General features: G+C 43.0%; 1 long non-coding RNA gene across 5 annotated transcripts; it reads right to left on the bottom strand.

The window, feature by feature from the left end:
* On the bottom strand, window positions 1-24,093 carry LOC147346345 (uncharacterized). Of its 5 annotated transcripts, none has more exons than XR_015154118.1 (4): window positions 23,960-24,093; window positions 16,359-16,569; window positions 3,494-3,628; window positions 1-316 (listed from the first exon to the last, which is right to left on the bottom strand). It is a non-coding gene; the product is annotated as an uncharacterized LOC147346345 (long non-coding RNA). The 5 variants fall into 5 exon arrangements; XR_015154117.1 differs by having other exon boundaries at window positions 23,883-24,090; XR_015154120.1 differs by lacking the exon at window positions 1-316 and adding an exon at window positions 516-896.
* Window positions 24,094-24,187: the final 94 nt, after the last annotated feature.

The following is a 24,187-nucleotide window of genomic DNA, read 5'->3' as shown; positions in this document are numbered from 1 at the left end:
GCTGAGTGGGACTTGATAAGGAGGTGGGCCTGCAGAACAATGGCTGGGAGTCCATGGCTGAGCGTCTCAAGCGGCGCTGAAGGCGTTTCCAGCTGTCATCCCAGCCTGACCCAGGAGCAGGCACTGGCCCACCTCTCGGGATCCCTCCTGACCGACCAGCAGGGGCAAAAAGCAAGTGGCAGCGGCAGGCAGGTCTCTGCCCACACTTGCCCGGCTGGCCTGCTTTCTCCCTCCAGCCCTACTTTCCCATCAGCCACCTCGTCATCTGTGTCTTTGCTGATCCTCCTCAATTCCCTGAGCATGTTTCCTCTGTGAGCTTTAAAGAAAAAAAGGAAAAGACTTTTAAATATTTCATCCTGGACACATTCAAACAAGTATGGAGTAGAGCATAGTGAAGACTCACGTAGCCATCACCAGGTTCAACAGTGATCAACACTTGGCCAATCTTGTTTCATCCATCTTCCCATTCTTCTCCCTTCTCCTAGGTTACTTTGAAGGAAATCCAGGCAGCTTATCATTTCTGGAAGCTTTTTAATAATCCCCTAGGACAATTTGCCATCTCACTTAAAAGGCACAAGCCCTTAATTCAGTACCCAGACTAGATTCATACATTTGTAAGCACCTCAGACTTTAATTCCACTTGCATGTCATGTTTCTAGGAATTCAGCATGAATCTTTGGTAGTTAGAATAGTAATCCCCAAATTTATCTGCTTTGATGAACAATGACAACAACAACAAATCAGTGCACCAATGGCTGTAAAAGAAGTCAATGCTTTTTAAAAGGGCTTTACGGGACATCACTGGCGATCCAGTGGTTAGGACTCTGAGTTTCCACTGCAAGGGGACCTCGGTTTGATCCCTGGTCGGGGAATTAAGGTCCCACAAGCTGTGTGGTCTGGCCAAAAAAAAAAAAAACCAGGATTAAAAGTTATTTCTCTCTAGTAGGAAAAGTCCCACCCTCCTCCTCTGCACAACTTTCCCTGTGCTTTTTACCTAATTAGGTTGCTTAGCAAAACCTGTTTGCATAGATAAGTCAAAGAGATGTCTACCCAGCTCTAGTCAGAGTGAATGAGGTTATATATATTTTGGTAAGTTTTTTCTTAAAGTGGAGAAGAAGCATGTATAACTCAAACCAGTTTTTCAACTCTAGTTAATTGGGAAGGCTAGGTCTGCAAGACACATCAGAGAATGACCATTTCATGCTGCAGATGGTTTTGAACTTGCTCCTGCACAGGGACAGATCTTAGAGAAAATTATACTCTCTGCTCATTATCCATTCCTTCCCCAGCAGTGATTGTAACATGAGAGTAATAAAACCCTGGGCTCTCATTTTCCATAATGTAGAAGTGGCTCAAGCTTCATCACTCACTTATGCCAAAGAATCCCAGAGGATTGCTTTTCACAGAACCATTCCAGTGTTCCTGGGATGATGAGCATATTAGCTTTGCAGTGACGGAGTTCAGAGCAAACATGGTGCCATGTTGAGTATTTCAAGCTGAAGGAAATCGAGAAACAGTAGGTGCAGCAGGGACTCGCTGACCTTTCCCTAAAGCAGGGTGAAGACCTCAGTGTAGAGCTGCCTTCCCTATCCTCAGAGGGAACGAACATCTTTATCTCCAATAAAGAGGGACTCCAAGAAAAATCCAAATGAATAGGTCTTGCTAAGTTTCCCTCATTTTGTTTCACTCATACCCATTTGTCTATCACATTTCCCCACAGCTTTTTCACAGAACCTGGTATATGGACACTCAGGTTTAGCCATTTCTTTTGGTCTTCATTTCCTTATGAAGGCTGTATGTCACAGAAAACTATATTAAATAATTGTGTGTGCTTTTCTCTTGTTAATCCATCTTTTGTTACAGAGCCCCAGCTGATAACCTAGAAGGGTAGAAGGAAAAGGTTTTTTTCTTCCCCTATAGTAGTTTGCTTTCTAAATTCTAAGTGTAACCCTGGCTAACCTGATAGCAAGTTGTCCCTGTATCTTTGCTGTCAGCAAATGACTAGACAGGTGAGTTGGCCCAAGTATTTAGTGTTGAAATATGACATATTCTCAAACAGCCTTGTAGGTTTAAGTGTTGAGGGTTGCCAATAGGGCAGATAGCCGATAGTTTTCCCAAATATATTTGCAGGCACATATTTTCATCATTAATAATGCTCAGAATGAAATATGAGGTACTTTTGCAGAAATAGCATTAGATGAAATGATGACTTTATATATTAATATGAACCATGTTGGAGAAGTATATTTCCTCTCACTTTATAAGGAATTTCTATTTATTTTTTTCACCTAAGATTTTTTTTTAAAAAAACTACTATATGAGGGCAATTTCCAAATCTTAAATCTGATTCAAGTTTTGTAGCTTTAGAACCAATTAAAAATTTGATTCCTGAACTTTTTTTTTCTTCAGAACTAAGAGGTTTGGTGAATATTTAAGATGATTGGTAGGAGAGAAAATGGAGATGATTTAGTGTTACCCAAATCTCTCGGTAAAGCATCTGCTTACAATGTGGGAGGCCTGGGTTCAATCCCTGGGTTGGGAAGATCTCCTGGAGAAGGAAATGGCAACCCACTCCAGTATTCTTGCCTGGAAAATCCCATGGATGGAGGAGCCTGGTAGCCTATGGTCCATGGAGTCGCAAAGAGTCAGATGTGACTGAGCAGCTTCATGGTAGTAAATCTCTCATCTAATGGATGAGAAAGCTGGGGCTTCCAGAAGTTCACGATGCCAGGAAAAAGGAGGACCAGTTTTTCAATCACATATCCTGATTGCCATCAACCCTACTAGGCCCCCATATTCTGTTTTTGAAATAAATATGATTTCTGGGTGGTTTCAGCATGATTTTATAGCTCAGTTGCCCTTTAGCTAACCTAAACTAGGATTACACGCTAAAATATATTTAGCATGTCTAGGATTCTCTTCCCTTTATGGAAATAAAATGTGAGAAAGTCAGTAATCATCGAAACAATGGAAACTAGAGGGTAGAGCCAAGCTCATACCTCTTATATTCCCTGAACACTTTGGGCAAGTGAAAGGATCTCTGTCTACCTCACTTGGGCCTTTCGAGAAGCGGGAGGATAGTGGACGTCATCCTCCTCCGTGGTGAAGATGAGTGAGCCTGTGCTGGGCAATTGACAAACAGCAATTCATCACTGAGTGGTGATTGTAAAAGGGAGTGCATGCCTGGGGTACCATGAACTCTTGTGATCATACACTTTGGTTAAAGTCAGAGCTGGAAGCAACCAGAAGGAATGTTGCTACTGCTGCTAAGTCGCTTCAGTCGTGTCCGACTCTGTGTGACCCCATGGACTGCAGCCTACCAGGCTCCTCCATCCATGGGATTTTCCAAGCAAGACTTCTCTTATTTTATAGATAAGGAAAGTAAGGCCCAGAGAATGATGAGAAGTAGGTCTACAATAAAATGAAGGAGAGAGTGGACAAAAGTTTACACAAGTGAGTTGGGGAAGCAAGAACACACAAAGCGAGAACTCACCGCTCACTTTATATTAGTGCTTCTCAGCTCAGGAGTGTCAGCCTCCCATGACACCAGCTGGTCTTGGTTGATGTGGATAACTTGAATCCCACTGACTCCCACAGTGAGAAAGAAAAGCATTTCCTTCCCAATGCTCTTAAAATAAATGAATTAAGATTAAAAAAATCGACTTTGTTTGCAGAAAACTCTCTGATAAAAATAGCACATGTGGCATGAAGTGGAGGCAAAGTGGGAGAGGTGGTGGTGACAGAATTGGGAACTGCAGTAAGTGGGCAAAGATGGGTCTGAGGGCAAAAGTGGAGCCTGACACTGATCGAGTGACAAACAGAGCTTCTGTGCAAGAACTAGCTCAGACCCACAAGGAGCTTAAAACACATGTGGGAGCAGAACATGCATAATAGATAAAATAAAATAAAAACACCCAAGTCCAAATGGTGAACAGTCAGGGAAAGCCCCATCTTGCTTCTTGTTCTATCATGGAAGGGACATAGTTGCTTTAAGCACATGGAAGAGAGACTCCCCTTGTGCTGAACACAGGGAAAGTATCAGCAGGAAGCAGGACTTTATCCAAGCCTGCTGCTGCTGCTGCTAAGTCACTTCAGTTGTGTCTGACTCTGTGTGACCCCAGAGGCGGCAGCCCACCAGGCTCCCCCGTCCCTGGGATTCTCCAGGCAAGAACACTGGAGTGGGTTGCCATCTCCTTTTCCAATGCATGAAAGTGAAAAGTGAAAGTGAAGTTGCTCAGTCGTGTCCAACTCTTAGCGACTCCATGGACTGCAACCCACCAGGCTCCTCTGTCCACGGGATTTTCCAGGCAAGAGTACTGGAGTGGGGTGCCCTTGCCTTCTCTGAGCCTAGAAAAGTACAATTTAAAATTTTATACAGAAGAAGATATCTAACTAGGATGATAAAAGATGTATACTTGGAAAACTACATAGGACACTGATGAGAGAAATTGAAAATGACACAAGCAAAGGGAAAGATGGCTAATGCTCTTGATTTAGAATAATTAATGTTGTTAAAATGACCATAATACCCAAAGCAGTCTATAGACTCAATGCATTTTCTATCAAAATACCAATGGCATTTTTTACAGAACTATAACAAATAATTCTAGAATTTGTATGGGAACACAGACAACCCCAAATAGGTAAAACGGTCTTGAGAAAAAAGAACAAAACTAGAGGTATCATGATCCCTGATTTTAAACTATTCCACAAAGCTATAATCATCAAAACAGTATGGTACTGGAACAAAAACAGACAGATAGACCAAGGGGACAGAAAAGAGAGGCCAGAAGTGAACCAGCACGTATATGGGCAATTAATCTATGACAAAAGAGGCCAGAATATACAATGGAGGAAAAGACAACCTATTCGACAAATAGTATCAGGATAAACAACAATGTCCTACTGTATAGCACAGGGAACTATATTCAATATCCCGTGATGAACCATAATGGAAAGAGTATGAAGAGTGTCAGCATTTGTTCTGGGGTTTGCGGGTGTTTCCCTAGTGGTCCAGTGGTTAAAACTCTGCCCTTCCAAAGCGGGGGCATGTGTTCAATGCCTGGTTGGGGAACTAAGATCCTATGTGCCATGCAGTGCAGTCAATGAATAAATAAATAAAATAAATTTTATTTTAAACATTTTGGAGGAAATTTTAACAAACAAATAAATGGTATTGGGAAAACCAGACAACTAACTGCAAAAAAATCAAATTATACTACTTTTTCACATCATATAGAAAAATAAATTCAAAATCGATTAAAGACCTGAAACCATAACTTCTAGAAGAAAACATAGGCATTGCATTCTTTGATATCAGTCTTGGTAATTTTTTTTTTTTTTGATATGTCTCCTCAGGCAAGGGAAGCAAAAGCAGAAATAAACAAATGAGACTATGTTGAACTAAAAAGTGTTTGCACAGCAAAGAAAACTATCAACAAACTGAAAAGGCAGCCTCTTGAATGGGAGAAGATATTTACAAAAGATCCATCCTACAAGATGCTAATATCCAAAATATATATTAAAAAAAAAAACTATAATTCAACATCAAAAAACAAGCAACCTGATTAACAAATGGGCAGCAGATCTGGAAAGACAGTTTCCCAAAGAAGACATAAGATGGCCAACAGGCACATGAAAAGACGCTCAACATCACTAATCATCAGGGAAATGCAATCCAAAATCACGATGAGATATCCCCTCACATCTTTAGTACGGCCAGTATGAAAAAACAACAAGTGAGAGTTGACAAGACAATGTGAAGAAAAGGGAACCTTCCTGCACTGTTAGTGGGGATGTAAATTAGAGCAACGAATATGAAAAACCGTGGAAGTTCCTCAAAAAACTGAAAATGGAACTAGGATACAGTGAAGAAATTCTACTCCCGGGTATCCAGCCAAAGAAAGCAAAAACACGAGTTCAGAAAAATACGTGTCCCAATGTTCATTGCAGAATTGTAATTATACAATAGCCAAGATATGAAAGCAACCTAAGTGCCTGTCGTAGACTAATGGCTGAAGAGTTGGTGTGTATATAATACACACACATGCGCGCGCGATGGGACATAAGTCAGCTATAAAAAGAATGAACTGTTGCCACTTGCAACGATAGGAATGGACTAAAGGGCGTTATGCTAAGTGAAATAGGTCAGATAAAGACAAATACTGAATGATTTCATTTATATGTGGAATCTAAAACCTACAACAAATGAACAAACAGAATAGAACAGGAACAGAGGCATGGATATTGGAGAAGGCAATGGCACCCCACTCCAGTACTCTTGCCTGGAAAATCCCATGGATGGAGGAGCCTGGTGGGCTGCAGTCCATGGGGTCGCTGAGGGTTGGACATGACTGAGTGACTGCGCTTTCACTTTTCACTTTCCTGCACTGGAGAAGGAAATGGCAACCCACTCCAGTGTTCTTGCCTGGAGAATCCCTGCTGTCTATGGGGTCGCACAGAGTCGGACACGACTGAAGTGACTTAGCAGCAGCAGCAGCAGAGTCATGGATACGGAGAACAGGAGGTTGTTAGAAGAAGGAGATTGGGGGGTGAGGGAAACAGGTGAGTGAGATTAAGAGATACAAACTCCTGGTTGCAAAACAAATGAGTCACGAGTATGAAACGTACAGTGTGGGGAAGATAGTCAATAATTATGTAATATCTTTGTATGGTGACATATAACTAGATTCATCATGGTGATCATTTTCAAATGTACAGATAGCAAAACACTACGTTGTATAATAGGAGCTAACATACTGCTCATAGACCAGTTATACTTCATAAACCAAAAAGTCACAGGAAAACAGACCAGATTTGTGATTTCCAGAAGCAAGGGAAGGGAGACGGGGAAATTACATGAAAAAAGTCAAAAGGTGCAACTTCCAGATATAAGATAAATAAGTACTGGGGATATAATAAACAACATGATAAAGCATAATTAACACTGCTGTGTGTTATATTTGAAAGTTGTTAAGAGTAAATCTGAAGAGTTCTCATCACAGGGAAAAAATGCTTTTTTCTATTTCTTTAATTTTATATCTTTACAAGATGCTGCATGTTCACTAAACTTTTTGCAATCATTATTTCATGATGTAAGTCAAACCATCATGCTGTATACCTTAAATTTACACAGTGCTATATGTCAACTTATTTCAATAAAACTGGAAGAAAAAAACTTGATTGTTTTAGAACTGTAAAAATACACACTCACATATACTCTGATGTGATAGTAACAAATTTAAACATAATGGAGACTGCCAATGTGTTAACTGTGCCAAAAGAGGAATCTGTTTTATGCTGATCTCAGTGTCTTTATTAATATACTTATGTAAATAATCTGTAATAATGTACCAAGAATAAAAATGAAATGACGTTTATCCCTAATATGCAGTTTAAAATATCATCAGTTGTTTTAAAACTTTGAGTAAATAAGTGTCAGGAATGAGCACTGAGAGTTTTGAGTTTCTTCTTATTTATATCACTGAACGTTTCACAATATTATATTTGGAAATTATTTTCTACGAACAGCAAAAATTAAAAGTGGTTGAGAAAGCTGTTTATTAACACATCCAAAATTAAACAGTCACCAAAAGGATTATGACTTGTTCTTATATATTTTACAAGCTTTGACTTTGAAGTGGCAATTTCCTACGCCTCTACTCTCAAGCATCTGGTAGACTTTACATAAGTGTAGCCTGAGATTGCAAACAAGTTGTGAAATTTTCATCATTTGTAAAAACTTAACAAACTTTTCTTGATACCAAAACAACAACAACAACAAACTCAGAAATAAACAGTGTCCGTACTTCCCTGGTGGCCCAGGGCTAAGATCCGTCTCACAGTGCAGGGAAGCGAGTTTGCTCCCTGGTGGGGGAAGTAAGATCCTACACGCGGAGGAGCGACTAAGCCCGAGTGCCACATCTGCTGGGCCTCCAGGCTGCGACTAGAGAGCCGGTGCGCCACAGTGAGGGTCCTCACGACGCAACGAAGACCCAACACAGCCAAACAAGTCAGTAAAAAATAAGTATTTTTTTAAAAGGGAAAAAAGAAATAAATAGTATTCTGATTCAGTCAGTATTATTGTTTTTCTTAAGAAACAAAATCAATCCTGGCAATCTTACATGAAATTTGTAAAGAAATATTTACCGCACGAATGCTGGAGGCTCACAAAGTAACAGGGAGATGATGAAATTTACCTTGGGAACAATCAAAAGCAAAGGAAATTCAGGAGGGTGAGACAATAGGAACCAAGCAGAAAGTCCATGGCACACAACTGTCTCTGGGATCACCTCCAACTATCAACGGCCTGTGATACTTGCTCCAGATTCACATTCCCAAGGGAAAGCACGCTGCGGCTAAGTCCTGTGATTCTATTCAGGTAACAAGGGGCATGTGGCTCCTTCGATTTCCATAGCGATAATCACCAACTCCCACAGCTATACACAATAGAGACACCTCAGGAGAGGTGAGGTAGTAATAGAAAGTATAGAGGGTTGGACAGTTATCCACTACAGATGGTGAGGCTGATAAAAGACTGACACTGTTAACCATAACTCCCAAGTTCAAGGCTGTAATTTCATCAGACTCAACTAATACCTAGATCTTGGTCTCAGGTACCATGAGACAGGCTTCATGGAGAAAAGACTGATTTTTCAGGGACAGCAGCAGGTTAGATATAAGACAGGTCAAGAGGAGGATTGCCCCTGTGTATGTGGGACGCCAGGAAAACAATTCCTGCACGTTCTCTGTCTACATAAAATTTTTGACTAGAAAATGAATCACAAAATTCATAAGCACAGATAGAATTTATCAGTATATGATCACACATAGGATATATCACTAAATGCTCAGATGAACTGATAGAGAAGTTATTTAACTATGTGCTGACTCTTCAAACACTACACGTGGGATTTCTTCCTGGGTGTCCCTTCCTGTTCTTTATTGTCAAAAGCACTATCCTTGGCTAAATTTATATCTCTTATCATGAAAGAAAAGGTAACAAGACTATTACTCACAATGCTATGGCTCTTCAGAACCCGTTCTTACTGAAATAATACAGATATTCCTGCCTCTGCACGTCTCTAATACTATTTATTCATGATGCTGCATCACCCATTAAGCAGCCTGTGAGTGCAGACCCAGTCAAAGGTTGTTACTGTCCTTTGTGGGTCATCTTTACGAAGCCTAAAGTATGCAGGGAAACATAAACGATCTGTTTTCTGGACATGTTAAATTTCCCATTCTGAATTTTATAGCCTAAATGTAGAAAAACGTCTTCCAACTGTGGCATCTCTAGAACTCCCAAGGCCTTAATCACTGTGTTCCTGGAATTTACTCTTTCAATGACTGGACCCTGCCTTCCACGCACCACCAACACAGAGAAGACGCACGAGGGGCTCATGGGTGGGGTGAGAAGATCAGTGCCGTTTGTGTGAGAAATGTGTATCCCCAAGCATGGCTTAAGGCTCACCTGGAGGGTAGGAAATGACGGAGAAGCTCATTGGCGTTGCGGAGCATGTAATGAAGAATTCACTTCACCAAAAGAGAGGACTGGCCTTTACCCTGGCTTCCTGGGAGGTGATCTCCCAGCCTCTGGTACGTCCTGCCCAATGGGATGTCTTCACTGGCCACTGACAGTCTAACGGTGTGATCCTTAATGGAGGCTTTGGGCCATGTGCTCCGATCCGAGAGGAACTAGAGGCTAAAGGCATTATCCCAACTTCCACAAAGGCTGGAGACTAAAGGTCAGTCATGTGGGCAGGAGATGCTTGAGCCCCTGTAGAACGCTGGACCCCAAAAGCTCAGGCATCCTTGGTCAGCAGTCTCCCTGTAAATTGCCGCACACTGTGGCTGGAAGGAGGCCATGCTGCCCGTGACTCCACAGGGAAACCAGAGCTCTGCCTTTGGACCCCTCCTGGGCCCTATCCTTCGTGCCTCTTCCCTTCACTGACTTTAATTTGGATCATTTCCTTGTAATAAACTGTAACCATGAATCTAGCAGTCTTCTGTGAATTGTGAGCCCCTCTATTGAATGATCAAATCTGAGGGTGATTTTGTGAGCACCTCCCAAACTTGCAGTTGGTATCAGAAGGGAGGGGAGGCTTGTGGGGGCTGTTGTCTCAGACTGTGCAGTTCAACTATCTGGTTACAGAGCAAGCATGATCTCACTATGATCTGGGGAATTTGCTTCATTTCTCCCCAGGCTGCACCACCAGCCTCCTGGGTCCCATGTCTTGTGCTTTTGTGATTTTTCCCTTCATTTTGCTGGAGCAGAAGCATCAGTGTTTTTGGAAGAGACAAATTTCTCGACTCCTGGATTGTCTGAAAACTTTCACAGTCTACACTCACTATCATTTAAGATGGCTGATTTGGTTGTATGTAAAGTTCTGCACTGGGAATGATTTTCCTTCAGAATATCGAAGGCTTTGCACCGTTGTCTTCTGGCTTCCAGTGCCGCCGATGAGAAACCTGATGAATTCTTGATTCCTAATTCTTTGTATATTATTTTGTTTCTTCTTTGGAAGAATTTGGGGATTTTTATCACATAGGTTCTTGCAACTTTGTGATTCTAGATCTTGATGTGGAATTCCTCATTTATTGGTCTCAATACATGGAGGTCCCTTGCAATCTGAAAATTAATGTCCTTCAGTTCTGGAAAAAATTTTTTCTTCTTTCATTTCTTTAAATTTCTCTTCTATCTTGTTTCTTTCTGGGACTTCTATTTTTCCAATTAAAGGTTCTTATCTTTTTTGGTATCATGAACCCCTTTTCTCAATAAAATTTTTAAACACATAAAACACATAGGATTACAAAGGAAAACATTTATGCTGAAATACAATTAATAAAACATCAAGGAATATATTTGTCATATATTATTTAAAAAAAAAAAAAAAAACCACAGGCCTGAAATGGAGTCAGTTATGCTAGGCCATGCCACCAATCCAAGACTTAATACCTAATTTAATTGACGTGTCAGTCTCCCCCAGAAATGTAGTCTTAGCTGATCAGTCAGCAATTTTCTGGTCAGCACCAGTGAGGTCATATGGACCTTCTTCATCCCCCAAAGAAAGATGAGGTATCCCACCTTATAAGATCCCTTTTTTCCCAAAAGGGAGATGATCTAACAAAACCTTTTTTTTTTTTTTCTCCTATTTACAGCTTCCTGTCCTGTCTCTGAAAACATTCCCTCTCTGTCGCCCCTTGGAGCCTCCCTGTATTTGCTAGTCAGGATGCTGCCGACTCACGACTGGTTCAACAAAGCCAATCAGCTCTTCAAATTTTACTCAGTTGAATTTTGTTCTTGAATCACAGCTATATGTGTGCTTAAAAAAAAAGAAAAAAAAATCTAGCTCTAAGTTAGTAATTACTGTTAATTTTAAAAGTAGTAACGAGTGCACAAGCTAATTTCAAAATGTCCGAAACAATTGTTACATGATTTGAAAATATCTCACTTCTCTTGGTGACAAGGTGGTGAAACGCCTACATTTTGTCGCTTACATTAATAACAGAAGGAAATGCTGTCTGAGGAAATGAGGACAAAGACAAACCCTTAATGAAATCCATTCCAGGAAAAAAAAATTAAACATTTTTAAGAATCAGAGGGTGAGAAATAATTTTCCACCTCACAGTATGGGTTTGGAGGATTAAATGTGAGTTACCTAGTATGAAAGCAAAAGGAAGATTTATAGATGCTAGTCTGGGATGGTTCAGTGAAGGAGAGCAGCCGGCTGATGCCCTGAAGAGCTGCTTTAAAGAGAAAATACTGAACAAAGGAAAATTATTTGTATAAAACTGCAACGAGCAAAGGACTTGGGTGCCTGCAGCGCAGAAAGCCTGGCTCTGACAGTGGGAGTTAGCTGCAAAGTAGGGATTTACTGCAGGTTGCCGAGCAAGGGAGTAGGAGACAAGCTTCAGATTCATTCCAACTTGGTCTTTGAACCAAGCGTTTTTCAAAAAGAAAGAACAAAGGGGTTGGGGCCAATTATCATCTCGTGCCATTTTTGTCATGGTTCTTAATCATAGTTTTGGGAGTGAGGGCGTCTCTGGTTTACGACTCTGACCAGATGGTCCATGGCTCCGAGGATCCAGGATCTCATCTTGCTCTGGAGAAACAACCTGAGTTTGCACATTAATGATGACATCTATTAAGATAAGAGCAATTCTACTACATTAATGATGTTATCGACTACAGCAGCTTTAGTTATCTGACTCCAGTTGATCAGTGTTTATTTTAAACTGGATTGTGGTCTGAGGGAAAAGAAAGGGAATGGAGTTTTGGATAGAGAGGTTAATCAAGCACTTGGTAAGGGAACTTGCTTTTAGAGGGAGTTGATTTCGAAACCTCTTTTAAAATGGGGATAAGAAAAACAAAGGGCTTCCCCGTGGCATAGTGGTAAAGAATCTGCCTGCCAATGCAGGAGACACAAGAGACGTGGGTTTGATCCTTGGGTTGGGAAGATCCCCTGGAGAATGAAAAGGCAACCCACTCCAGTATTCTTGTCTGGGAAATCCCATGGACAGAGGAGCCTGGTGGGCTACAGTCTGGGGGGGGGTGGTCACAAAGAGTAGGGACACGACTGATGCAACTGAACACACATACACAAGAAAAACAAAATGGCATTTAGCTTTGTTTTAGGTTATGGAAAGACCTCTACCCTGGAAAAGCCTAAACGTATAGCCGCACCAGATTTTGTAATTTCAAATAGTCCGTGGAATCCTTGAAACCAACCTGTAAATTCTTAGCCCAATGCATTCTAAGGGCTATGCTTGACCTTCAGGTTAAGAATCTCTGACTGGGTGTTAATGAGAACCTAAAGGGTGGAGTTTATTTGATCAGGATTATAAACACTTTTCAAGAACAAAGTTAAGCCAAACACAAAGGATCCAAGTAGAAATTGCTAAAATCAGGAGTTGAAGCTGAGAGGAAAATAGCAACTCTCCCAGGGTGTCATGGAGATGCTTGAGGAGTATCTCTTCAATTGGACACTGTTTATATTTAAATTGCAATGCTTTTGCTTTTTTTGGTTTAAGAAAGACCCACGCCTTGAAAACAGTTACTGGTTCTAAAACACAGAATGATCCTGAGGCTAGGAGAAGAGAACAGTGAGAGGTTAAATTCAACTATTCCTGTAGGAAAATCCCAACATTTCCATTCAGTACTTGTGGCTTCAGTAAAGAGGGCCATTGAAAATAAATAGATGATTGCATTTGACAGTAGATCCTAACTGATTAGGACCTCAATTAAGTAACGGAGTAATTACCATTGCCTGGGGAGCTGGAGCTGGACTGTCATGACACAGAATTAAAGCATGATGGCAGAAGAAAAGAATTCTGAAGAATGTGGCTTTTGTGTTTGAGATGTTTTGACAAGCTTATTATCTTAATATTTCATGAATATTGATAAAATACTGGTGGGAAGGAAGAAATTCAGAGTCAAGACCTAGTTAAGACCCCAGATAACATAAGGAGGCCCCCTTCATGGAAAAATTACTGGATGAGTTTTCGTGTGTGTCATGCTGTCTAGCAGAGGAGCCAGCAAACTTTATAATGTATAGAGTCTAAGAAAAAGATTTTTCCCACATTGCAGTTTCTGCATTTGTAAAAGAGGGATACCTAAAGAATCTCAGGTCTATGGATGACCTTGAGAAAGTCACCTACTCAGTCTTCAGGCAAGATCCCCAGAGAAGCAACTCTGACATCCTTTGATGATCCATTCAGTTCCAATCAATCCACTGAGATTCTGGAACCATAGGGAGTTAGTATTCATATTGACTTGGTGCCTTCAAAAGATGTGCCAGTGGCAGTCAGCTCTGCCCACGGGCTTCACTCTGATCCAGTCACTGCCTCATGCAGCCGCTGGTCTTTTCTTTGTGACTCTAGACTGAACTAAGAGTTTGGCCCTTGCACTTGGCTCTTTTGAATACCCCCAGGCCTCCTTATGTTATCTGGGGTCTTAACTAGGTCTTGACTCTGAATTTCTTCCTTCCCACCAGTATCCCCTCAGCTCACACCATTTCAACGCCTACCAGCCTGACTTCTGGTTGCCAGCCGCTGCCTCTTTGTAGGAGGACCCTCTCCAGCTAACAGGGCCTGCTCTGCTCAAGCTTGCAGCAGGCTGGAAATGCCAAAGAGGTAATGGTTCCAGGAGCACTCATAGGAGCGGCTGACAAACGTTCTAGCAACCTTACTTTTGGGTAGGCCCCGTCTGAGACGCATACTGTCTTCCAGAGCCCCCGGGGATGTTAAGCTCCAGTTGTCTATACATTAGTAACTTGCTTGATAAAGGACACCCTTCTCTTCCTTATCTCACTTGCCCATCTCCCTACTTGAGTTTCCTTGGATTCGCTCCCAAATAAACTACTGCATACAGACTCCTGTCTCAATGCTTGTTTCTGGGGAAGCAAGACTAACACAAGAATCTCAAATTGACCATGTCCAGAACAATTCCTTTCTTTTCTTTTTTAATCGAAGTAGAGCTGATTTACAATGCTGTGCTAGTTTGAGTGCACAGCAGTGGTTGCTTCTTATACATATTGTTTTTCCAATTCTTCCCCATGACAGGTAATTACAGTACTTTGCATACAGTTTCCTGTGCCATACGGTAGGTCCTTGTTTATTAGATATATAATAGCCCACGTCTGCTAATTCCAAACTCCTAATTGATCACTCTCCTCTGCCCTTAGGTAACCGTAAGTTTGTTTTCTGTGTCTGTGAGTTTATTTCTGTTCTGTAAATGAGTTCCTTTGTATCATCTTTTAGATTCCACATACAAGTGATCTCATATGGTATTTGTCTTTCTCTGTCTGGCTTACTTCACTCAGTGTGGTGATCTCCAGGCCCATCCACGTTGCTGCAAATGGCTCTATCAGATTGATTCTTAACTCTCCTTTGTCCCTCTGTCCTCAACTCACACATTCTCACACCTAGAATATTTCTTAGTCTTCCCCCACCTGAAGCTCCAACCATCACCCTCACTGGACAGCCTACAAACCTAGAAGCCATCCTGAGCTCTGCTGTTAACCTCAGATCTATATCCAACTGATCGACAAGACCCACTGGCTCTGCCTCCAAGGTTAAACCCCAAACTTGACTGCTTCTTCCCAGCTTCACTGCCATACACCTAATCCAGGTTTTGGGGTCCCACCCCTCCCTGCTACAATTGCGCCTACTGTTTCCCCACCTAACACGCTGCAGCCAGAGTGATCTTTGAAAGAGTAAATAAATCCTGTTACTCTCCTGCTTACAGCCCTCAAATAGCTCCCATTGCTACTGGAACAAATGTGAAACTCAGAGGCCAGAGGCTGCCTCTCCTTGTCTTCCAGCACATTCTCTCTCACGCCTTGGTATGTCTCCTTCCCACTGCACGCCTGCACCCAGAGAACTCTAATCTTGGGCTGTTGTATTTGCTGTTCCCTACATCTGGAGTGCTCCCTGAGTGTATTATATTTCATCCTTGTGCATGCTGTGTCATACCACTGAGATCCCTCTTCAGAAGTGAAGGACTTTTTCCCCAGCTGCCGAAAGTGTTTCCTTCCGGCAGACGGCCCTCAGCTGTCAGCCCCTTTGGGAGTTGCCTCGGCCAAAGGGAGCTGCCTCTCCCAGGGTCATGTTTCCTTTATGGAACAGCCCGCATTTAATGACTGATGGGATGCAGAGGCACAAAGGCCTGCCTCCCTGATCCCAACTCAAGGCAGCTCTGAAAGGCCATCTCAGCCCCAGGGCCCCCATGGGGTTGGCTGGGGCCTTCAGTGGGACAGCATCTGGCTTAGCCCGCCACCCCGCCTCCCCCACCCAGTGCTGCTTCCTTCTATTCCATTCCATGGGTGTCCATCCCAAGAGCACACCCTCATCAACACTGTGTCTGCTAATCTCAGTCTGCAACCCAGCTGGCAGCACATCACTGAAACATGAGCCCAGAACCATGCTTTCAGGCCTCGCAGGTAGTGCTAGCAGTTAGCCTGCCTGCCAGTGCAGGTAGACTTAAGAGACGGGGTTCGATCCCCGGGTGGGGAAGATCCCCCGGAGGAGGGCATGGCAACACACTCCAATATTCTTGCCTGGAGAATCCCATGGACAGAGGAGCCTGGTGGGCTGCAGGGTCACACAGAGGCAGACACAACTGAAGTGACTTAGCACACATGTATGCATCATGTCTTCAGAGGCCTGACCATCCAATCTCTCCCAGTACTGAATGAATAAGTACAGATCAATACTCATGAAACCAGTACAGAATAATGTTCCACAGCAGTAAACGTCAAGAGGGGGTGCAAAGTAATGGTGTGGAGAGAGATCACAGAAGAGGGACTTTGGGGAGGCAAGATGGCTGAGCAAAGCTTCATGGAAGGGCAGGCACTTACCACCATCCTGGTGAACTCTTGAGTTGACATGTCTAGAGTCTGGATTCTTCCCTCCTCTCCTCCAGCTAGACTCTGGACGAGAATGACTTCAATCCTGCCCTTCAACAGGGATGACTTGATGGGCACTTGAATGGCACTGGTTCCTGATAGATCAAGTCATCGATGACCACGTCAAGGGCATCTTGATGGTAACATCATAGCTTTCACTACCCTGTTAGGGGAAGTGATAAAAGGGACTTTTATCCATTTTATGAAGGGCTTTTTTTTTTTTTTGCATGTTGGCATCAGAATGCTAGGATCATATGAGCAAAGCAGGTTTATGCATTGGTGAAAAAACCAGCTGCCTTTGCCCTTCTCCAGCAAAACACTGTGTGTGTGTGTGTGTGCTCAGTCTCTCTGTCATGTCCAACTCTCTGTCATTCCATGGACTGTAGCCCACCAGCCTCCTTGGTCCACGGGATTCTCCAGACAAGAATACTGGAATGGGTTGCCATTTCCTACTCCAGGCGATCTTCCCCACCCAGGGACTGAACCCACATCTCTTGTGTCTCCTGCACTGGTGGGAGGATTCTCTACCACTGAACCATCTGGCAATGCTAATTCCAAATTCAATTCTTCTTCTTACATAGCACACTTCCCGGCCACTTCTCTGTAGCATTAATTGGTGTATACTGAAAAACGCAAACTCATTTCAATACCAGCCTGAGCAAAACAAAAGAAGGGCACATCAACCATGAGATAATAAGTCTGCAGATGAACTAGTGGTTGTTTTTCTTCTTTTTTTTTTTTAAATCAGCCACTAATATGTATAACACTCAATCAGTGAAAAGTACTTATTGAATATCTATGGGTCCAACATTTTCTTTGATCAACCACTAACTTGTATACTAATCAGTCAGTGACAAGTATCTGTTTGCTATCTCTGTGTTGGGTATCCTTGCTCTCCTCCATTACCACTGACAACTGAAGATACACTGAGTAAATATTGATGTCTGGCAGATTGATTACACGATTAGCCTAATTGAGATGAATAAGTAAAATTTATGCTTCATGTAAATTGACTAAGCATTATTGTCTCCTATTTTAGTGGACTCATGTTTATAACCTGGCACAGAATATGCTGAAAAGGCAAGGAATCCACTCTAGTTTTTAATATGTGGTTCTTGTGCCCTGATGCTGGGAAGGATTGAAGGCAGGAGGAGAAGAGGATGACAGAGGATGAGATGCTTGGACGGTATCACCGACTAGATGAACATGAGTTTAAGCAAGCTCCAGGAGTTGGTGATGAACAGGGAAGCCTGGCGTGCTGCAGTCCATGGGGTTGCAAAGAGTCGGACATGACTGAGCAACTGAACTGAACTGAACTTGTGCCCTACCCTACCCTATGGCCCTGATGCCATGTGATGTTTAGAGAATGTGAGACCTGAGTTCAGTCGGGTCTTCTGTAGAAAATGAAAATGGGCCATTGCTCCAAGAAGGGCTGGCCAAGAGCATTCCCATATGTATGCAATGGGTCTGGCTGCAGAGTACACTATTGTCAGCTAAACTTGGAAATTTGCTTTAACCAGGGCAAAAGCAGAAGCCTCCAACCCAGCTGCTCTAGCAGTTGCAGCAGAAGGGCAGCCACGTGGCCCTTGGCTCAAAAGTGCTTCCAAATTGTTGCTGGCAGAGCTGACCACCTGGACCACAGGCCAAGGAACGCATTATCTCCCATATGTGCTAAAGCAAATGAATTACTAATAACGTGGCTGGATTTCTGATCTCAGAGTGCTTTCTCCAGCGCTCTAGCCCTGCCACAGTGTAAAAAGATTTCAGAGCATTAAGAACTATATTTTTTCCAAATAACATTTCCTTTCCACAAATTAAAACTACTGAGCATTTGTTTCAACAGGTTTTGAATGTTGGCCCAGTCTGCCATTAAGGTGCATATGCATAGCTCTGCTTAAAGAGAGGTGCCCTGAGGTCTCTCTTCACAGACTTCTCAGCTGCCTAGCCCAGAACGTAAACAGGGAAGAGACAGGTGTCCAGGGGACACTAATTTGCGTTTCTCTGATTACTAGTGAGACTGAGCTTCTTTTTATGTGAGAATTACCATGTGTATCCTTTGTGTAAAGCCCTAAGCCTTGTCCAAGAAACAGAACATGCCTCTGTAAAGTAAGATAGCTACAGTTTCTCAAGTATAGATGAAAGACAAAAAAATGAGCTAAAGTTGTTGCTGGAGTTGGACTGGTATAGCATATGCATTGGGGGACTTGTTGCTGCTGCTGCTGCTGCTAAGTCACTTCAGTCATGTCCGACTCTGTGCGACCCCATAGACGGCAGCCCACCAAGCTCCCCCGTCCCTGGGATTCTCCAGGCAAGGACACTGGAGTGGGTTGCCATTTCCTTCTCCAATGCATGAAGGTGAAAAGTGAAAGTGAAGTCGCTCAGTCGTGTCCAACTCTTAGCGACCCCATGGACTACAGCGTACCAGGCTCCTCTATCCATGGGATTTTCCAGGCAAGAGTACTGGAGTGGGGTGCCATTGCCTTCTCCAGGGACTTGTTACAGAAGTAATATTCTAAAGGTTGCATGGATACAGATGAATTCAAACTTGAACAGAAGATAAATCTGTAGAGAGCATTTCTCACAGACAACTCCGATCTAGAATATGAAAATCCAGATCTAGAGGCAGATTTATTTAGTGATTATTTGCTTACAGATAGTTTTACCAAAGGGGTCTCATAATATAGGGCTTCCCTGATAGCTCAGTGGGTAAAGAACCCTCCTGCAAGGCAGGAGACACAGAAAACAAGGGTTCAATCCCTGGGTCAGGAAAATCCCCTGGAGGAGGAAATGGCAACTCGCTTCAGTATTGGAAAATCCCATGGACAGAGGAGCCTGGTGGGTTACAATCCATGGGGTAGCAGTATTGGCTCCACTGTGTGTATTTAAAATAGAATCCCAATTTAGAACACACAGTGTTAAGAATGTATCTGATATATCTGATACATAAACAGGTTTCCTAAAATATTTGCTTTTCTTAGAGGTAAAGCTGTTGCATTTTTAAAGAGGCCCATGGAGATGGGAAATGATACAGGGTATCTTTTCCACTTTTCTCTCCCCTTTTCAAACTATAATAGAAATGGATAAAGGGTTAATGTCCTGCCTTCTGGTAGGCACAGAATTACTGCTGGGATCAACCTGAGTGTGATCCACCCTGGTTCCCCAAACTGCTGACAGCTCCACCCTGAATTCTCCAGGATGCACACCTAGTCAGCATGTGGCTTCCTAGTCTTGGTTAATGATGGTCAGATCCTCTCCGCAACAAAGCTTCTCTACCCAGGCTGTGCCTGAAGTTCATGGTCACCCCTGGAATCTCAGAAGCATGATATAGAAACAATCTGAACCTGAATCCCAGTTGCATAATTTTCCTCCAAGGCCCTCCCTGTTATCCACAGACAGGGTCCTCAATTGCTCTCTAACTCCCTGCATGCATGCATGCTATGTCGCTTCAGTTGTGTTCTATTCTTTGCCACCCTATACACTGTAGCCCGCCAGGCTCCTGTCCAGGGGATTCTCCAGGCAAGAACAATGGAGTGGGTTGCCATGCCCTCCTCCAGGACATCTCCCCTCCGAGGGATTGAACTCCCATCTCTTTCATCTCCTGCACTGGCAGGCACGCACTTCCCTTGTGGCTCAGCTGGTAAAGAATCCACCTGTGATGCGGGAAACCTAGGTTCAATCCTTGGGTTGGGAAGATCCCCTGGAGAAGGGCTACTCACTCCAGTATTCTGGCCTGGAGAACTCCATGGACTGTATAGTCCCTGAGGTCACAAAGAGTTGGACACGACTGAGCAACTTTAACTTCATTCTTTACCGCTAATTCCTCCTGGGAAGCCCTCTAGCTCCCTGACTGCCTCAGAAATGTGGCCCCACAGACCTCTGTGCTGGTCTCTGTACTTTCCTGGGGTAGTAGCCACTTTATCTTGGAAATGAAATCCCTGGACATGAACTTGACCATCAAGAATTGTGTCAGTACCTGAAGTTAGGGGCTTCCCTGGTGCCTCAGAGGTTAAAGCGTCTACCTGCAATGCAGGAGACCTGGGTTCAATCCCTGGGTTGGGAAGATCTGCTGGAGAAGGAAATGGCAACTCGCTCCAGTATTCTTGCCTGGAGAATCCCATGGACGGAGGAGCCTGGTGGGCTACAGTCCACGGGGTCGCAAAGAGTCGGACACGACTAAGCGACTTCACTTTCATCTGAAGTTGGACAGGTTCTCTGTTACCAGGGGGAAGGTCTGCAGGCAGGTTTTAACCCTTCCACATACATATCATTCTCCTGAAAAGAAGGAGCCATGGCTTCCAGGGACCCAGCGGTATGATAATTTCTAGAACTTTTCAGGTCATGAAATAAATTCTCTCATTTAAAAGTGACATTAAAAAGAAATAAAAGTGACATATAGAATAGCCTTCCCTAGGTTTCTCCTCTGATTTTCTAGAATTTGTTTAAATTGTCTTTTATTGAGGAGGGCAAATACTTCTATAGCCTGAAAAATGTTTGTTCATCCACTTCTTTAATTATCTCTTTCTGTATTCTATTTTTGTTAATCTTCACAATTTAAAATTTTTGGCTCTTTAATATCCCTGATTTGAAGTGTGAGCTCAATTAATTTTTTTACTTATTGATCTCTAGCCCCACAGATATCATTATTTTAAGAATATCTCTTCATTGTTTTGTTTGATTTCTTCATAGTCCAGATTTTATGTTTCTTTCAGAATCTATTCCATTTCTATTTTGTTCTGTTGGTCTAGGCTTACGTTTCAGAATCAATCCCCAAGATTCTATTTTGACTCTTTCCATGTTACAATAAAATCGATGTTCAGGTAAAATTTGTTCTCTTTCACTGTTCCTTTTATAAGCATTCTCTTTATTTTCCCAGATGAATTTTACACTTATTATATGAAGTTCTGAAAAATATGCAATTCGAATTTTAATTGGAATAGAGTTAAAACTGATTTACAATTGGAGAGAATTAGTATCTTTACAGCATTTCCTCCTCCTTGAAAGAACATGGTGTTTTACCCCAACTGCTTGGATGATTCAGTTATATTTTTGCCTAATTTTAGGAGCACTAGACTATTTTAATTGTATTTTCTTTTTACATCTGATATTGAAGTTTGAAGATGGCTCTCATAATCAGACATATTAATGAACTTTTAAGTAGTCCTTACTAATGTTTGTGTTGACTTCTTTGGGTATATTAGGAATGCATTTTTGCCAGTTGAAATAATCTTTTTATTTCTTTTCCTAGGATTTTAAGCTCTCCTAGGCCTTTCTTACCAGGTCTCATGGTTTTAACAACCAGCTCTATGCAGAGGAAAAGATGAAGGCTGATTGTTAAGGACCAATTATTTAACATAATGGGATCCTGAAGAGAAAAATGACCCAGAAGTCAAGGGAAGGATAATTTCAAGGTAGGAGATTTGACCCCAAAATTCCACCTCTCAGAATCTCCCTTAAAATAACTAAAAACATGGACAATATTTTGATGTTTGAGGCTGTTCAGAGTACTACTTATCAAAGTCAAAATTGGAAAAAAAACCTAAATGAATTATAAATAGGAAATAGTTAAAATACGACACTCCATGTGATAGAACTACATGTGAGCATTAAAAATAATGCAAGAAGTGTTTAATCACTTAAGAAAATGGTCATGAATTGTTTATTTAAAAGACAAGACATGAACTCTATATAATGTGATCCCAGTAAAGTAAACTGCAAATATAAATATGCATGCACAGAAGAAAGATATGTTACTTGTGGTTTTCTCCAGGTTCTGGCATGGTGACACATTTTCTACAATGAGCATATGTTACTTCATGATGAAAAAGAATTCTACTATAGACCTAATGGTTGTGCCCCACCCCCCAAATTCATATGCTGAAGTCTAACCCCCAATGTGATGGTTTTTGGAGGTGGAGCTGTTAGCAGATCATTAGGCCATGAGGCTGGAGCCCTTATAAATACGAGGAATGCCCTTATTAGAAGAGACACCAGAGGAATAATGATCTAATTCTCTCCATCACCTGAGGACATAGAAAGAAGACAGGTTCCTGCAAACCAGAAAGTGTAGCCTCACTAGAAACCAGATCCACCAGTGTCTTGATCTTGGACTTCCCAACCTCTATGCTGTGAGAAATAAATGTTTGTTGTTTAAGCTACTCAGTCTCTGGTATATTTGTTAGAGCAGCCCAAATGGACTAAGACAAACACCATATTTTTTTTAGTAATACAAAAAGTAGAGGCTTCCCAGATGGTGCAGTGGTAAAGAATCTACCTGCCAATGCAGGAGATGCAAGAGAAGTGGCTTTGATTCCTGGGTTGGGAAGATCCCCTGGAGAAGGAAATGGAAACCCACTGCAGTATCCTTGCTTAGAAAATCCCACAGATAGAGAAGCCTGGTGGGCTACAGTCTAGTTGGTCGCAAAGAGTCGGACATGACTGAACACAACACACACACACACACATGCACAAAAAGTAGAAGAGTGAGGAATAGACAGTCAAGGGATAAGAAGAAAACAGACCCCAGGATTTAGCCATTAGAGTTAAGTCACTAGCATTTCGGTCAGGTGCTATGGGCATGAAGGAGAAAGTCCTGTGCCCTTGATTAAGCACCTAAACTCTGATTAAGCACCTAAATCTTATGAGGCTGAAAACCCTCTGGACCTGCTAGGGGCAATTTTATTCTTAGGGGCAGGGTAGGTGTGATAGATTCAAGATGGCTGCACATACTTTGCTTCTCCTCCAACTGACATCACCCCTTAAACCTGGGTTGGCTTTCCGTGTCTTCCTTCCTCAGTAGGGACCTCCCTGGTGGCTCAGATGGTAAAGTGTCTGTCTACAAGGCAGGAGACCCAGGTTCAATCCCTGGGTTGGGAAGATCCCCTGGAGAAGGAAATGGCAATCCACTCCAGTACTATTGCCTGGAAAATCCCATGGACAGAGGAGCCTGGTAGGCTACAGTCCATGGGGTGGCAAAGAGTCGGACACGACTGAGTGACTTCACTTTCACTTTCCTCAGTAGAGTGCAGTGGAAGTGACATTCTGGAACCTCCAGAGTTTAAATCATGAGCAGCCGTTAGTTTCCACCAGGTCTCTGAGAATTCTGAGGGAGCCCTGAGGAGCTGAGAGAGAAGTCCAACTATCCTGCTGTAGCGGGGGCCTCCTCAGCCCCAACCCGAGGCATGATGGGCCCTTCCCTCCGTGGTGCCAGCCTGCATTAAGCCAGTGGCTGCTCCCCCACACCTCTCTGCCCAGGGCCGCGCCTAGTCCACCAGGCTGGCCCACCCCTGCCACCCACCCGCTGTCCAAGCAGGCAGGCGGGAACTCCTCTCTTGGGGCGCCAGATCTGGGGCCACCTCATCAGTCATGGGCTGGCTTGGGGGGCCAGTGGCAGGCTGAGCCCAGGGCGCCTGTGACGTCTGACAGGGATACCTTTCAACGGTCTCTATGTGGCTACCATGATCTCCACTGCCTGCATACCTCGCTCCTGTGAGGAAGGACAAGGATGCCGGAGCGGCTGGGTACTTCTTCAGACCCGCCTCTTTCTGGAGTCTCACCTTTCTGCTCCAGGTGCAGTGGCAGGGAGGTGAACACGAGCTGTAGTAGCCCTGCTCCATCACTGGTTGGTGCCACAGTGCGCCCCTCCCCCAAGCAAGCGACCGTTAGTGAGTAACTGTTAGCCACGACCCTTAGTGGTCCTGCTCCACCATTGGCCGGTGCCACAGTGGCCCCGCCCCCTCCCTCGTATATAAAAGGAGCCCAATTGGCCTGAATGAAGGTGGTTT

The sequence above is a fragment of the Bos grunniens genome, chromosome 24 (genome assembly GCF_055505025.1).
Source record: "Bos grunniens cultivar Pamir isolate PY7600 chromosome 24, Bosgru_T2T1.0, whole genome shotgun sequence".
In the NCBI taxonomy this organism is placed as follows: domain Eukaryota; kingdom Metazoa; phylum Chordata; class Mammalia; order Artiodactyla; family Bovidae; genus Bos; species Bos grunniens.
This window is presented reverse-complemented; position numbering and strand designations above follow the sequence as displayed.